Source organism: Myodes glareolus, chromosome 22 (assembly GCF_982192425.1).
Source record: "Myodes glareolus chromosome 22, mMyoGla1.1, whole genome shotgun sequence".
Taxonomy (NCBI): domain Eukaryota; kingdom Metazoa; phylum Chordata; class Mammalia; order Rodentia; family Cricetidae; genus Myodes; species Myodes glareolus.
This window is the reverse complement of record NC_142047.1, coordinates 34140974-34151240: the sequence shown is the minus strand read 5'-3', so window position 1 is coordinate 34151240 and position 10267 is coordinate 34140974. Positions and strand designations below refer to the sequence as shown.

General features: G+C 44.3%; 1 long non-coding RNA gene across 1 annotated transcript; it reads right to left on the bottom strand.

Annotated features, from left to right (window-relative positions):
- Window positions 1-4191: 4191 nt before the first annotated feature.
- Window positions 4192-9850, bottom strand: LOC146890139 (uncharacterized). The gene is made up of 3 exons (XR_015735900.1): window positions 7425-9850; window positions 5345-5452; window positions 4192-4547 (listed from the first exon to the last, which is right to left on the bottom strand). It is a non-coding gene; the product is annotated as an uncharacterized LOC146890139 (long non-coding RNA).
- Between the last annotated feature and the right edge of the window lie 417 nt (window positions 9851-10267).

The window sequence follows — 10267 nt, the reverse complement described above, 5'->3', positions numbered from 1 at the left end:
AATGCTTTATTTCTTTCTAAAAGTGTGAAACGCTGTGGGGACAGCGAGATGGCTTAGTGGGGCTAAGTACTTGCTGCCGTCATGATGGCCTGAGTTTGATCAGGGATCCACTTAACGGATTCTCTCTCTCTCTCTGAATATAATTAAAAATAATGTGATGCTTCTATTAAATCTGAGTAGTAGGGAAGATGATATCTTTTCTCATATACTTGAAATACGTCTTCTCTAAAATAAAAAAAAGAAAAAAATTTCACTTAAAGCCGATTAACATGAATGTGAGCCTTTGTACATAAAATATTTCTGTCTCAAGTATTTGATTTCATTTTTTCACTGGCGAGTTTTGTGCTTTGGTCCAACTTATATGAGATGCTTCGTCCATGGGTCGGACATGTTGGATGTTATGGTTTGATTGGTCTCTAGGGCCTAGAGTACAAACGCATAGGCTTTGCTCAATAGCTGTGTCTTTTTCCTTAAAAAATAAACAAACAAACTGGGAGAGCTGGGAAGATAGCTCGGTGGTAGAGACTAGCCCACGTTTTGAACTCTGGGGCTGAGAAGAAAGGAAGAAAGGAAGGCTTTGGATTACTGGGACGATAATCTCTAGATCTAACCAGCCAGATTCAGTACAGTTGCAAGTGACAGGAAATCATCGCAAACAGATTTAAGACATAGTTTTATCTGTCGAGCTGGGCCTCTGGGAAGTGGGTCACATTTTAAGCACTGTATTAGGGACTTTCCTATAGCTGTGACTAAAATCCGACAAGAAATGATTTAAAGGAGGCTTCCTTTGGCCTGGGCTTTGAGGGTACAATCCATCATGGTGGGTTAGACCCCTTCTGGATTTAGTTTGGAGCGAGGCAGCAGGAATATGAAGCTGCTTGTTCACATCTCCGTGGGCTGAGAAGCAAAGAAAAAAGGAAACACAGACACTCAGTGGCTTTCTCTGCTTCCCCTTTCTAGTCTGTCTGGGTCTCCAGATGGCCAGAGGGTGCCTTCTACATTCAGGCTAGCCTTTCGCCCTTAGTCAGTCCTCTCCAGCAAAGCCTTCACAGACACACCCTAGGGTTGCCACATTCATGTCCTTATTTTTATTATTATTTTTTTGAGACAGGATTATGCTATATTCCTGTTTTTCTAGACGAGTCTTGAACTTGATGGTCCTCCTGGCTCAGACTTCCAATGCATGTCACTAACTGAAGATCTTCTGTTTGTCCTTTAAAGGAAGATTAATTTTTTTTATTTATTTGTATATGGGTGTGTGCCTGTGTGCAGATGTCCTCTGAGGCCTGAAGAAGTCAGATCCCCCTGGAGTTCAGGCGGTTACAAACTGCCTGACTTGGGTGCTGGGAACCAAACCTGGGTCCTCTGGAAGATCAGGAAATAGTCTTAAATCCTAAGCTGTCTCTCCAGTCCAGATTTTCTTATTTTGAAAAAATGATTCTGGATCAGCAAAATGGCTCAGCTGGTAAAGGCTGTACAAGCCTGATGACCTGAGTTTAGTTCCAGGGACCCGCGTGGTAAAGAGAACCCATGTGCACAAACTGTCTTCTGACCTTCACACATGTGCTGTTCGCATGCACACATATGCACACATATGCACACACACACACAATTAAAACTGTAAGAAAAATAATTTTTTTTTTGAGATAGGGTTTCTCTGTATAACAGCTCCAGCTACCCTGGAACTTGCTCTGTAGACTAGGCTGTCCTCGAACTGCCTCTGCCTCCCACCTGCTGGGATTAAAAGCATGCGCCCCCACCGCCAGGCAATTTGTTAGGATTTTTATGGATCCAGAGTATTAGTCTTTTGTTGGATAAATGGGTTGTGAACATCAAAATTATAGGTTAAGCTCTGGTTGTTTCTATGATGATCTTTTGTCCATACATTTCGTGTTTGAATTGTGTTTGTGTCAGGGGTGTCCCTGTGTGGGTGTGAACTCTGTGCTGTACCAGAGGCCAGAAGTCAACATGGGTGCTGTTCCTCAGGAGCCATCTACCTTGTTTTTTGAAACAGGGCCTCTCATTGGAGGCTAAGGTACACTAATTATTTTAGGTTGGTTGGCCAAGGAGCTTCAGGGATCCTCCTGTGTCCACCTCCCAGGACAGAGCTGGGATTACAAGGACAGCTTTCATAGCTTCATGCCTCCATGAATGGCTTTTTTTTTTTTTAAAAAGCAACAACAACAAAAAAAACCCATGTGAGTCCTAGGGTCCAAACTCAAGTTCTCAGAGTCCTCTCATGCTTGCATTTTTACGGATTGAGCCATCTGTTCATCCCCTGTACACAGATATTTTGTGGTGTGTGTGTGTGTGTGTGTGTGTGTGTGTGTGGCGCGCACATGCGGGGGTGGGAGGGTGGGCAGCCATTCGAGACAGGGTTTTTCTATGAAACAGCCCTAGCTGTCCTGGAACTTGAGCTCACTTTGTAGACCAAGATGGCCTTGAATGCCGCACCTGCACGGACTGGAACCACGAGTCTGCACGAGTCTTGGCGGAGGGTGAATGAATCCACAGAACACGAAGTTGAGGTGGAACAGCTTCTTTATTGGTCTGCTGGTGCTGGCTTTTATACCATGGCACCAAAAGAGTAGGGGGCTGCGAAGGGACTGTCACCTAACCCCAGCAGGGACTGTCACCTAACCCCAGCAGGGACTGTCACCCGACCCCAGCAGGGATCAAGGAATGATCACGTGCACTCAAACTTCCTTACCCAACTCCAGGAGCAGAGGGAAGTTATTATGTTTTCTTTGCAGAGAAGCACCTCAAATGAGTCAGGGAAATGTAACTCGGGGCTGCAATTCTTCCCACACTTGAACTCACAGAGATCAGCCTGCCTCTGCCTCCCAAGTGCTGAGATTAAAGACAGGTGCCACCACCATCTGGCTCCCTCAAAGTACTCTTTTAAATTGGATTGCTTTCTTTCTACAATAAGAAACTGATTCATTTAGTTTAATTTGTTGTTTAAATAGCTAATAGTTTCAGAACCCCTAAGTTTTTCATCTTTCCTCACTGGTTTATAGTGCTGTTTCTGTTTTCTGATGTTACTGTGTATATTTCAACTGTGTCTGACCTATCTTCTTGGGTATTTGTCTGTCCCTCAATAAATGGTGCATTAAATGAAATAAGCCTGCATGATAAGTGCATTCATCCGATGGATGAAGCCCCCCCTTTGTAACCTCAGAGCTTTTTTTTTATGGCTATTTTGGTCAATTCATATAAAATTTAAGACTAGTTATAGGAGCTATAGAAGTACCCTTGGGGCCTGAAAAAAATGGTCGGCAGTTAAGAACACCATCACTCTTCCTGAGGACTCCAGGTTTGATTCCACACACCCGTATGGTGGCTTGCAGCCATCTACAACTCCATTTCCAGAGGATCTGACATCTGCTTTCGGCCTCCACAGGCACCAGGCACATAGTACATATACATACATCCAGCAAAACATCCATACTAATAAAATGATTTTAAAAAATGTTTTCAAGTCCTCTCGGGCCGGGAGCTGAGCGTGGTGTTAAATGCCTGCAGCCTCGGCATTTGGGAGGTGAAGGTGGGACAATCAAGGGGAGTTCAATGCCAGCCCAGGAACTTGCTTGGCAGGGAAAAGGCACTCGCCACAAAGCCGCGCCAAGTGAGTTTGATCTCCAGGATTCACATGGTAGGAGAGTGACTCTTAAGTTACACACACATACACACACACACACAGAGTCTGGAGAGACAGCTCAGTGATTACAAGAACTTGCTTTTGCAGAGATTCAGTTTGGAGAACCTTTATGGCAATTCACAACCGTCTGTAACCCTAGATCCAGAGGACCTAACACCCTCTCCCTGGCTTCCTAGGGCATCAGGCATGCACACGGCACACATATATACATGCAGGTGAACATACACATAAAATAATTAAATAAATCCACAAAAAGTAAATAAAACAAACAAAAAATTCTTCTCAGATTTTTTTGTAGGGGAGAAAGCACAGGGTCTCACAACACAAACCTAGCTGGCTTGGTTGGTACTTCACTATCTAGATTAGGCTAGCCTTGAATTCAGAGATCTTCCTTCTTCTGCCCCCCAAATGCTGGATTTAAAGGTTTGTGCCACCTCACCTCGCTTCTTGGAACTTTTGTGATGCGATAGTGAACTTTCTAATACTAAGCCAATTTAGGAACATACTACAGTCTCCAGGCTTTTTTAAAGATTACTTTTATTTTATGTGTATGGGTATTTTTGCTTGCATGCATGTCTGGGCACCACATGCATGCAGGATCAGAGTCAGGCATTCAATCTTCTGAAACTGGAGTCCTCTGGAAGAGCAGCCAGTGCTCTTAACCACTGAGCCATTTCTCCAGCCCCTATAGTTTTCCTTTTAATCTTTCTGAATCCTTTAGCGTGTTTCTTTGACGTCTTGTCTGCCTTCTGTGGTTTGTGATGGGCATCGCCTAGGTTTCATCAGGTTTACAGCGCTTGAACTCTTTATCACGAGCCCTGTAGAGTGTTTTGGATGTTTTCCTTAACAGCAAGTTGTTGGGTTGTTTATGTTTTTCCTGGGTTTCCTGTGTAAACAATAATTTCCATTACAAAAACAAACACATGTTCTTTCTTTATCCTCCCCAAGGCAATGAAGATTGAACCCAAGCCCTTATCCATGCTAAGCAAGTGCACTATCATTGAACTTTAAACGGATTCCTTTGAAACCAGTGCTTTCTTAGTTTCTAATTTTGAAGCTTCTGTTTTTTTCTTATTATATTTACTAGAACCTCTATGACAATAATTAAGAGTTTCCTAGACTGGTCTCAAACTCACTGTGTAGCCAAGGATGACTTTGAAATACTGAATCTCCTGCCTCTACCCCCAAGTGCTAGAATTATAGGTGTGCAGCACCATACCCAACTGTTTCCTTTATTATCTAATTTTGCTTGTCTGTTTCTTTTGATACAAAGTCTCACTATGCAGCCCGGGCTGTCTTGGAACATGCTATGCAGTCCAGTCTAGCTTCAAAGCCACTGTATCACCAAGCCTCCCGTATTTTTCCCCATTTTGTATTTTAGGTGTTTGTTTGGTTTTTCTCTGTAGATTTGGAGCCTGTCCTGGAACTTGTTCTGTAGACCTGGCTGGCCTCAAACTCACAGAGATCCGTCTGTCTCTGCCTCAACCTCAGTGCTGGGATTAAAGGCGTGCGCCACCACCCCTCGGCGTTTCCCCCACTCTTTAGACAGGGTCTCACTAAGGTAACTTAGGTTGGTCTAGAACTTACTGTGTAGCCCCAGCTGGCCTGACACAATGATCTTACCACAGCCTTTCATATGCCAAGATTAAAGATTATAGGTGTGATCTACCATTCTTGGCCTACCTTCTTATTGTAACGAAATCTTTCCAAATTTCTTCTTTCATTTGATGTTTTTGTAGGTTTGCTGTAGCTTTTTGGTAGGTAGTTACCTGCTATTGTCCGTTCTGGTCTCTATAGCAAAGAAGAAATCATGATTTTAGAAATATTTATTTTTAAACTGTGTGTGTGTGCACGCCTGTGCATGCGTGCTCATGAGTGCAATGCCCATAGAGGTCAGAAGAGAGTGTCTGATCCCCAAGAGCTGGAGTTACAGGCAGTTCAAGCTCAGGTCCTCTGGAAGAGCAGTGCTCACTCGTAGCACTGAGCCATCTCTCCGGCCCCCAGAGCTCCAAATTGTTAACTGATTGTGTAGCTGTCTGAAATCCCAATCTCGTTCCACTTCACTTACAGTTAGCAGGTGTGGCTGCACCTCTAAACTCTGGGTAAGCTGACATAATTGGAAGTGACCTTTGACCTTAAAGGGAAGGAACTCAAGATAGGAGGGATCTGGGGTAATGAGGATCTTGGAGCTGCCCTACTTGCTAGAGATTGCTCACATTCGAACAAGGAAGAAAATTAAGTCATTTGCAGCTAACCCTATCTTAATTAAATTTCTATTAGGTTAAGAAACTCTTGTGGGAGGCTGGAGTGATGGCTCAGTGGTTAAGGGCACTGACTACTCTTCCAGAGAATCTGGGTTCAATTCCCAGTAACCACGTGACGGCTCACAACTGCCTGCAATTCCAGTTCCAGAAGATCTGACACACTCACACAGGCATGCATACAGACAACACACCAATGTACACAAAATTAAAAAAAAAAATTAGCCGGGAGGTGATGGTGCACACCTTTAATCCCAGCACTCAGGAGGCAGAAGCAGGTGGATCTCTCTCTCTCTCTCTCTCTCTCTCTCTCTCTCTCTCTCTCCTTCTCTGTTCCCCTCTCTCAGCACACCTACCTCACCAGGCCTGTACAACCCCCGTCCCCCCATAAACTCCTAAGCGGATTTGTTGTATGTTCCGTGTTTCCTTCTCACTTGCGCCAGATAATTTCAACAGAGGATGACTCTGAACTTCTGATTTTCTTGCTTCTCTCAAGTGCTAGGATTATAAGAGTGTACACCACACCTGGATAACACTATGTTTTCTTAAGAAATATTTTTATTATTATATTTTTAATCATTGTGCATGCATGTGTGTGCGTGTGTGTGCTATACTGAGACTAGAGGACAACCTGCAGGAGTGAATTCTCTCCTTCCACCATGTGGGTCCTGGAGATAGACAATAGGTTATTAAGCTTGGTAGCTAAGTGCCTTTGTCCACTGAGCTCTCTGGCCAGCCCTAATAGCACACGTGTTTTTCAGCTGTCTGCTGCCTCCTCCTCCTCTTTCGTCTCCTCTTCCACCACCTCTTCTGGTGCTGGGGTTCAAATCCAGGGCCTTGGCAGGCGAGGCAAGCATTTTATCACTGGACTCTGTCTTCAGCCCTTGCTGTTCTGAGACAGGGTCTCGCTGTTCTCACCGTGCAGTCCAGGCTGTCCTTGAACTCTGACCTTTCTGCTCCCATCTCCTGACTGCTGCTGGGATTTTGTTCACGTATCCGTTTATACTTATGATAATATTGTAATATAGGTTTTGGCATTTTGATAAATTAAATATGTGGGGTCCAGTACTGGTGGTGCACACCTTCAATCCCAGCAGTTGGGAGGCAGAGGCAGGTGGATCTCTATGAGTTTTGAGGTCAGTTTGGTCTAGATAATGAGTTTTAAGTCAGCCAAGGCTACATGGTGAGACCTTGTCTTTAAAAAAAAAAAAGTTAAAAAATCAACTTGACTTAAGTTTAAAGTTCAGGACACTTTAAGTGCCTGCCAGAGACCTGTTTTGGTAGGGGGTTAAGTCCCAAAAGGAATGTGTGGAGTTGGTGTAGGGGGTGGGGTTTGGGCGGAGTGGACAAGATCTGAGGATGAATCAGAATGGCTGGAAATGAGTTTATTGAAAAAGAATACCTTTTAAATTCTAGAGCTGAAAATAGGGTTAAATCGGAGAAAGGAGGCAGATGAGTTGGGGTGTGGTTTGAGATCAGGGGTTGAGGAAATTAACACTGACCTTGATAAAAGACACCAGTCTTCTGTTAATAGAAGGGCCACAAGGTCCTCTTGCCAGAGATAAGAATTTGTCTCCCTTTTTAGCAAGCAGAAACTTTCTTCAAGCACCTGAGGAAATGGGTACTTGCATAACTGCCTGACCTTGGGAAAAGGACTTTCTTTTCGGGGCTGGGGGTGGGGAGTGGAGGGTGGGGGTGGGGCGGTCAGACATTCCATTATAGAATGTTGCAGTTTCTTGTTTGACTCAGTTTATCTAAAGAGCTAAAGTTTAACGTGAGCAAAGACGAAGCTAGACAAGTACTACTGTGAACCTGAGTAGACTTTAGGAATTTATAAATCTTGATTATAAAATATAAAGTGCAGGTTACTTATGTCATTTTTCTAGCAGCTTGGTGTTAGCTTGTATGGGAGTAGGCAGTTACCAGGCTATACAGTTCTACATGGGTGTGGATTTTTTTTCAAAGAATTATTTTGTTTAGAGAGGCTGCCATTGTACACATTTCATTCCTCACCAAAGCACGCACAAAATTTCCCAAAGGGAAAGTCATAATAATAGTGAGAATCATTAAAAATGAAAGTAAGCTGGGTAGTGGTGCACCTTGAATCTTGGCACTCGGGAGGCGGAGGCAGGACTGTTACACAGAGAAACCCCATCTCGAAAAACAAAACAAAAACAAAAAACAAAATGAATAAATAAAAGGGGAAAAAAAGAAAGTGAAAGAGTCTTGGAGACTTGCCATCTGCAAAACTGAAATGCTGGGACTTTGTCAGGCTGCAGTGGTCGCCACGGGGTGCACACCAAGTCTGCTGGGCGGTGCACACCGAGTCTCCACATACGAAATGATACTTACAGCGAAAGTATCCAGAGTCCATCTCCTCTCAGCTCAGTTCTCCAACAGCCGTCTAGGATGACGGAAGTCTTTGCGGCTCTAGGATTGGTATTTGACGACAGGTTTTGTTGAATGCTCTCAGACCATTAAGCTCTGCTCTGTTTAGTTTGGTTTTGCGTTGCGGGCACAGGGTCTCCCTATAAAGCAATGGTTTTGAACTTTCCTAATGCTGCGACCCTTGAGCGTAGATCTTCGTGTTGTGGAAACCCTCAACCAGAAAATTATTTTTATTTTTACTTCATAATTGTAATTTTGCTACTGTTACAAATTGTAATGTAAACATCTGTGTTTTCTGATGGTCTTGGGCGGCCTCTGTGAAAGGGTCGTTTGACCCCCTACAGCACCTCCCCGAAGGGGTCGTGACTCAGATGTCGAGACCTGCGGGCTTGAGAGCTCTTACAGGCCTGGAACTCGCTATGCAGGAGAGGCTGATCTTAAACTTGCACAGGTCCTTCTGCCTCTTTCTGAGTGCTAGAGAAACAGGTGTATACCACCACACCTGGCCTTTAAATCATAAACTTATTTTTATAATAAAAAGTAGGTCTGTCTGTGTGAATAGATACAAGCATTCATGTCTATATGTGTGCACGTTTTGAGACAGGGTCCCACACATCCAAGACTGGCCCCAAAGCCACCATATACTGCAGGATGCTTCTGCCCACACCACCGCCTGAATACTTGCGTTATTGTTTATGTCATGCCTGGTTTTATGCAAGCTAGGATTGAACCCAGTGTCTTCTGCATGCCAGGCAAGCACTCTATCGTCTGAGCTACACTCCCAGCCCCCACATCACTAAGCTCTTATATTTAGGTTGCAGCTATACTTTCCAATCTTTGTGAGGAAAGACTGGGATTTTTCAATACTTCATCAACGGTAGCAGCAACTACTGGAAACATCTGTGTCCTGGCATTACGCTTTACTAAGTGTTTTCTCACAATTTAGCTCGTTTTTCTCCTGAAGACAGAACGTACTGTTATTAAAAGCACTTCTCCAAGGAGTGGATTGGATTTCAGAGTGACTGAGCCACTTTGGGACGGGAGGGGTAACTCAGGGGATGCAGCAAGCAGAGCGGTGACATGCTTCCAAAGTCCCGGGGACAAGGGCAGAGCTTGGTCCTCAGTCCTGACAGAGGGAGGAGAGAGAGGCCAGGAAGGAGGAGGTGAGAAAGGGAGCGGGTCAAAACACAGATGTTTTGCCTTTTCCACCTGCATTAATGGCTGTTTGCTTTTCTTTGTGAGACAGGATCTTATTTTGGACCCTACATGCTGGCTTCACTCCAGTGGAAGTCTCAAGCAAATTAGTATTTGATGTGTCCAAACTTTCTTGCTGATGAGTTGTGCTCTGCTGACTTGTCTTAGACATCTCACGCTGGTCTGTGCCAGCCACTGAGAGGGAGGACAGCATCTAAGTTAGCATGAAGTTCTGTGTTCTGTGAGTCTTAAGTTTTAGCATCAGCGTTTCTGCAGAGTTCTGCGGAGAGCTCCAATTTCCAGGTGTTGTGCTATGGAGATACATTTTTAACACCGGGTTCTGCTGAGTAAGCCTTGGAACCTGCAAGCCTCATGCATTTTAGGTACAAACAGTGGCAAAGAGCTATTGCGAGCTTTTTTCACTCCCTACCATTGCATATGTTATTTTATTTTATTTTATGTTTTGGTTTTTCAAGACAGAGTTTCTCTGTAACTTTGGAGCCTGTCCTGGAACTAGCTCTTGTAGACCAGGATGGCCTCGAACTCACAGAGATCCGCCTGCCTCTGCCTCCCGAGTGCTAGGATTAAAGGCATGCGCCACAACTGCCTGGCTCATATGCTGTTATTGAGCTTAGGTCTCCCTGTGTATTTCTGAATGGCCTAGAACTTGCCTTGTAGATCAGACTGGCTTCAAATGTCTACAGACTCTCTTGCCTCTGCCTTTTGATTGCTGGGATTATAGGCTAAGCATGGTTTTCCCATT